At 40.3% G+C, this 7,268-nt stretch overlaps 1 long non-coding RNA gene across 1 annotated transcript; it reads left to right on the forward strand.

Moving 5' to 3' along the window:
* The first annotated feature begins 273 nt into the window (after positions 1–273).
* On the forward strand, positions 274–4,844 carry LOC145505442 (uncharacterized). The gene is made up of 2 exons (XR_014053099.1): positions 274–442; positions 632–4,844. It is a non-coding gene; the product is annotated as an uncharacterized LOC145505442 (long non-coding RNA).
* Positions 4,845–7,268: the final 2,424 nt, after the last annotated feature.

Genomic DNA, 7,268 nt, shown 5'->3' on the forward strand with positions numbered 1-7,268 from the left:
GGAAATGCTAAAGAGAACTACTCTATCAGAGACTAAGAACAGATAATTTTCTTGAGAAGGAGAAAGTCTCCTACAAATATATTCATAAGTTTTTATTTACAAAGAATAAAACCTTTTCAGTTTTGATATTCCAAAATCAATAAAAATTCTTTTCAGATTACTTCATATGTCACAGAGTGACAGATGTAAATTTAGTAGTGTTTAAAATTGTGACATTAGCAAAGTATGATTATTCATTTTTTTTGGTCATAAATACACTGCATCAAAATATGTAAATTTTGAAATGGAAGATGGCGGAGGAATAGGACGGGGAGACCACTCTCTCCTCCACAAATTTATCGAAAGAACATCTGAACGCTGACCAAACTTCACAAAACTACTTCTGAAGGCTGGCAGAGGACGTCAGGCTTCTACAAAGACAGCGCGTTATCTTCAAAAGCAGGTAGGAGAAATTATAAAACATAAAAAGAGAGACAAAAGAGCTAGGGACGGAGACCTGTCCTGGGGAGGGAGTCGTAAAAGAGGAGGAATTTCCAAGCACCAGGAAACCCTCCCACCGGCGGGTGTGGGGGAAGATTTCTTATCTCGGAGGGCAACGTAACTGGGAGGAAAAAATAAATAAAATCCACAGATTACGTGCCTAAAGCAACTCCCAGCAAAGAACCCCAGACGCTCGCATCATCCGCCACCAGCAAGTGGGGGCTGAACGGAGAGGAGCGGGCGGCACTGCCTAGGGTAAGGACCGAGCCCGAGTGCCCCGAGGGCAATCTGAGGGAGCTAACGTGAGATAGTAACCTAAACTGTGGGACAGCCAGAGAGAGAGAACTATCCCGCGAAAAGCCCAACTCTAAGGCACTGCCAGCCCGCTCACAGAACAAAGGACTGAGCGATACCAGAGGAGAGCTAGCCGGCTGCGGACCGCCCCATCCCCCGCCGGACACAGCGGGCAGGCGGGGCCCGCCAGAACCGGAAAGGGGCAAACTCGGCTCCAGAGAGGGCACCCCCTACCAAACTGCAAACAGGCTCCCAGTTTCTAAGCAAAGACTGCCTGAGATCCCGGAGGGTCGACAGCCGCCGGGAGGGTCGCAGCCAGAGACCAGCTCCCCAGAACCGACACAAAGCACACCGGAGCCGGGCGCGCCCGTAAACCGAGGCGGGGACCAGGGAGGTGATAAGCCGCACCGCCCCAACAGGGGAGAGCGCGCTCGCCAAACTCCTGGCCGCCGGGGCAGCTCCGACCGGGAACGGCACAAGCCGCGGGCGAAACCGAGTCTGCGCCTTTGTGGAGTAACCGGGAGCCTGAACCTGAGCGGCTTAGACCTGGGAAGTGCACGCAGCTCAGGGCCCGCTCCCCGGCCGAGTAACCTGAAGCCTGAGCAGGGTAGACGGGGAAAGCACACACGCCGTGAGCGGGGGCGAACCCAGTGCGGCCGAGACACTGCGAGCTTACCACACACACGCCAGATTTGCAGTGTTCCTTCCTCCCCACAGCTCGATTGAACAAGCGAACCTAAAGAGATCACCTCCACCGCTTTGTTGCAGGGCGGAAATTAGATACTGAAGAGATCTCCAAACAGAAGCCAAATAAACAGAGGGAAGCACTTTGGAAGGGACAGGCAAACAGATTAAAATCCCTGTAGTTAATACCGACTGCATTGAAAAGGACCTATAGATCTTGAAAAGTATAAGCAGGAATAAGGATCTATCTGAAACTGAGCAGATACCACACTGCTCACAACAGCTCCAGAGAAAGTCCGGGATATATTTTTTTTTTTTAATTTTTTTTTTCTCTTCTTTCCTTTTTCTTCAAGTCCTCTATTACACCTTTAAATTTCATTTTCATAACCCACTATTAACTTGCAAAAAAAAAAAAAAAACACCCTATTTTTGAAGCAAACTACATACATATATCTTATACCTTTTGTGTTTTCTTTTTTTAATGTTTTTTTTCCCGTTTTACTTTTTTTACTGTTTCTTTTTTTTTACTGTTTTACTGTTTTTTTTTCTTTTTACACTGTTTCCTTTTTTCTTTTTTTTTTATATTTTAAGTTTTATAAGAGTCTAACCTCTACTCTAGATTTTTAATCTTTGTTTTACATATTTGATATCAATTTTGTACATTTAAGAACCCAATCTTTAGGACCCATTTTTACTCAGGAGTGTGATCACTGGCCTGATCACTCTCTCCCCCTATTGATGCTCTGTCTTCTCCCCCAGGGAACCTCTATCTCCCACCCTCCTCCTTCTCTTCTCAACCCAATTCTGTGAATCTCTGAGGGTGTTCTGGGTACCGGAGAACACTTCAGGAACAGGATACTGCCCAGATCTCTCTCTCCCCTCTCAATTCCTCCCTTTCTACTCATGCTCACCTCTATTACCTTCCTCCCCCCTCTCTATGTATCTCTGTGAACCACTCTGAGGGTTCCAAACTGTGGAAAGCACAGAGGGAAGTGCTTACTGGCTAGATTGCTCTCTCCACATTTGAATTCCCCTCTTCCCCTCCTGGTCACCCCAAACCCCACCCCCCACCTCATCTCTCCATGTAACTCAGTGAACCTTTCTGGGTATCCCTCACTGTGGAGAATCTTTTCACCATTAACCTAAAAGTTTTATTATTGAGGCTGTATGGAAGGAGAAGTCTAGAGGCTACTACAAGAATAAGACTGAAAGCCAGGGGAAACATTAATTAATAAGAGACCATCCAATAGCCTCCATATATACACTGAAACCAAGCTCCACCCAAGAGCCAATAAGTTCCAGAGCAAGACATACCACGCAAATTCTCCAGCAACACAGGAACATAGACCTGAGCATCAATATACAGGCTGCCCAGAGGCACATCAAATCCATAGACATCTCAAAAATTAATACTGGTCACTCCATTGCACTCTAAAGAGCAGAAATCCAGCTCCACCCACCAGAACACCGACACAAGCTCCCCCAACCAGGAAGCCTTGACAAGCCACCTGTCCAACCCCAACCGCAGTGAGAAACCTCCACAATAAAGAGGAACTTCATACTGCCAGAATACAGAAGGGCCACGCCTAACACAGCAATCTAAACAAGATGAAAAGGCAGAGATATACTCAGCAAGTAAAGGAAAATGAGAAATGCCCACAAAGCCAAACAAAAGAGGAGGAGATAGGGAACCTATCTGAAAAAGAATTTAGAATAATGATAATAAAAATGATCCAAAATCTTGAAAGCAAAATGGAGTTACAGATAAATAGCCTGGAGACAAAGATTGAGAAGATGCAAGAAATGTTTATCAAGGACTTAGAAGAAATAAAAAGGAGTCAATATAGAATGAATAATGAAATAAAGGAGATAAAAGACACTCTGGAGGGAACCAACATTAGAATAACGGAGGCAGAAGATAGGATAAGTGAGGTAGAAGATAGAATGATGGAAATGAAGCAGAGAGGAAAAAAGAAAAAAGAATCAAAAGAAATGAGGAAAACCTCCGGGACCTCTGGGACAATATGAAACGCCCCAACATTCGAATCATAGGAGTCCCAGAAGAAGAAGATAAAAGGAAAGGCCATGAAAAAATACTCGAGGAGATAATAGTTGAAAATTTCCCTAAAATGAGGAAAGAAATAGTCACAGAAGTCCAAGAAACCCAGAGAGTTCCAAACAGGATAAACCCAAGGCGAAACACCCCAAGACACATATTAATCAAATTAACAAAGATCAAACACAAAGAACAAATATTAAAAGCAGCAAGGGAAAAACAACAAATAACACACAAGGGGATCCCCATAAGGATAACAGCTGATCTTTCAATAGAAACCCTTCAGGCTAGAAGGGAATGGCAGGACATACTTAAAGTAATGAAAGAGAATAATCTACAACCCAGATTACTGTACCCAGCAAGGATCTCATTCAGATATGAAGGAGAATTCAAAAGCTTTACAGACAAGCAAGAGCTGAGGGAATTCAGCACCACCAGACCAGCTCTCCAACAAATGCTAAAGGATCTTCTCTAAATAGGAAACACAGAAAGGATGTTTCAACACGAACTCAAAACAACAAAGTAAATGGCAACGGGATCATACTTATCAATAATTACCTTAAATGTAAATGGGTTGAATGCCCCAACCAAAAGACAAAGGCTGGCTGAATGGATACAAAAACAAGACCCCTATATATGCTGTCTACAAGAGACCCACCTCAAAACTAGGGACACACACAGGCTGAAATTGAAGGGATGGAAAAACATATTTCATGCAAACGGAGACCAAAAGAAAGCAGGAGTCGCAATACTCATTTCAGATAAAATAGACTTTAAAATAAAGGATGTGAAAAGGGACAAAGAAGGACACTACATAAAGATCAAAGGTTCAATCCAAGAAGAAGATGTAACAATCATAAATATATATGCACCCAACATAGGAGCACCACAATATATAAGGCAAATACTAACAAGTATGAGAGGGGAAATTAACAATAAACAATAATAGTGGGAGACTTTAATACTCCACTCACGCATATGGATAGATCAACTAAACAGAAAATTAACAAGGAAACACAAACTTTAAATGATACAATAGACAAATTAGATTTAATTGATATTTACAGGACTTTCCACCCCAAAACAATCAATTTTACCTTTTTCTCAAGTGCACATGGAACTTTCTCCAGGATAGATCACATCCTGGGCCATAAATCTAGCCTTGGTAAATTCAAAAAAATTGAAATCATCCCAGCCATCTTCTCTGACCACAATGCAGTAAGATTAGACCTCAATTACAGGAAAAAAACTATTAAAAATTCCAACATATGGAGGCTAAACAACACGCTTCTGAATAACCAACAAATCACAGAAGAAATCAAAAAAGAAATCAAATTATGCATAGAAACGAATGAAAATGAAAACACAACAACCCAAAACCTATGGGACACTGTAAAAGCAATACTAAGGGGAAGGTTCATAGCAATACAGGCGTACCTCAAGAAACAAGAAAAAAATCAAATAAATCAACTAACTCTACACCTAAAGCAACTAGAGAAGGAAGAAATGAAAAACCCCAGGGTCAGTAGAAGGAAAGAAATCTTAAAAATTAGGGCAGAAATAAATGCAAAAGAAACAAAAGAGACCATAGCAAAAATCAACAAAACTAAAAGCTGGTTTTTCGAGAAGATAAACAAAATTGACAAGCCATTAGCCAGACTCATCAAGAAACAACGGGAGAAGAATCAGATCAACAAAATTAGAAATGAAAATGGAGAGATCACAACAGACTCCACAGAAATACAAAGGATCATAAGAGACTACTACCAACAGCTATATGCCAATAAAATGGACAACTTGGAAGAAATGGACAAATTCTTAGAAAAGTATAACTTTCCAAAACTGAACCAGGAAGAAATAGAAGATCTTAACAGACCCATCACAAGCACGGAAATCGAAACTGTAATCAGAAATCTTCCAACAAACAAAAGCCCAGGACCAGACGGCTTCACAGCGGAATTCTACCAAAAATTTAGAGAAGAGCTAACACCTATCCTACTCAAACTCTTCCAGAAAATTGCAGAAGATGGTAAACGTCCAAACTCATTCTATGAGGCCACCATCACCCTAATTCCAAAACCAGACAAAGATGTCACAAAAAAGGAAAACTACAGGCCAATATCACTGATGAACATAGATGCAAAAATCCTTAATAAAATTCTAGCAAACAGAATCCAACATCATATTAAAAAGATCATACATCATGACCAAGTGGGCTTTATCCCAGGAATGCAAGGTTTTTTTAACATCCGCAAATCAATCAATGTAATACACCACATTAACAAATTGAAAGAAAAAAACCATATGGTTATCTCAATAGATGCAGAAAAAGCCTTTGACAAAATTCAGCATCCATTTATGATAAAAACTCTCCAGAAAGCAGGAATAGAAGGAACATATCTCAACATAATAAAAGCTATATATGACAAACCCACAGCAAACATTATCCTCAATGGTGAAAAATTGAAAGCATTTCCCCTAAAGTCAGGAACAAGGCAAGGATGCCCACTCTCACCACTACTATTCAACATAGTTTTGGAAGTTTTGGCCACAGCAATCAGAGCTGAAAAAGAAATAAAAGGAATACAGATAGGAAAAGAAGAAGTAAAACTCTCACTGTTTGCAGATGACATGATCCTCTACATAGAAAACCATAAAGACTCTACTAGAAAATTACTAGAGTTGATCAATGAATATAGTAACGTTGCAGGATATAAAATTAACACACAGAAATCCCTTGCATTCCTATACTCCAATAATGAGAAAACAGAAAGAGAAATTAAGGAAACAATACCATTCACCATTGCAACTAAAAGAATAAAATACTTAGGAATATATCTACCTAAAGAAACAAAAGACTTATATATAGAAAACTATAAAACACTGATGAAAGAAATCAAAGAGGACACAAACAGATGGAGAAATATACCGTGTTCATGGATTGGAAGAATTAATATAGTGAAAATGAGTATACTACCCAAAGCAATCTATAGATTCAATGCAATCCCTATCAAGCTACCAATGGTATTTTTCACAGAACTAGAACAAATCGTCTCACAATTTGTATGGAAATATAAGAAACCTCGAATAGCCAAAGCAATCTTGAGGAAGAAGAATGGAACTGGAGGAATCAACCTGCCTGACTTCAGGCTCTACTACAAAGCCACAGTCATCAAGACAGTATGGTACTGGCACAAAGATAGAAATATAGATCAATGGAACAAAATAGAAAGCCCAGAGATAAACCCACGCACTTATGGACACCTTATCTTCGACAAAGGAGGCAAGAGTATACAATGGAGAAAAGACAATCTCTTTAACAAGTGGTGCTGGGAAAACTGGTCAACCACTTGTAAAAGAATGAAACTAGAACACTTCCTAACACCATACACAAAAATAAACTCAAAATGGATTAAAGATCTAAACGTAAGACCAGAAACTATAAAACTCCTAGAGGAAAACATAGGCAAAACACTCTCCGACATAAATCACAGCAGGATCCTCCATGACCCACCTCCCATAATATTGGAAATAAAAGCAAAAATAAACAAATGGGACCTAATTAAAATTCAAAGCTTTTGCACAACAAAGGAAACTATAAGCAAGGTGAAAAGACAGCCTTCAGAATGGGAGAAAATAATAGCAAATGAAGCAACAGACAAACAATTAATCTCAAAAATATACAAGCAACTCCTGCAGCTGAATTCCAGAAAAATAAACGACCCAATCAAAAAATGGGCCAAAGAACTCAACA

Source organism: Giraffa tippelskirchi, chromosome 1 (genome assembly GCF_054371585.1).
Source record: "Giraffa tippelskirchi isolate mGirTip1 chromosome 1, T2T-mGirTip1v1.2.pri, whole genome shotgun sequence".
Lineage (NCBI taxonomy): Eukaryota > Metazoa > Chordata > Mammalia > Artiodactyla > Giraffidae > Giraffa > Giraffa tippelskirchi.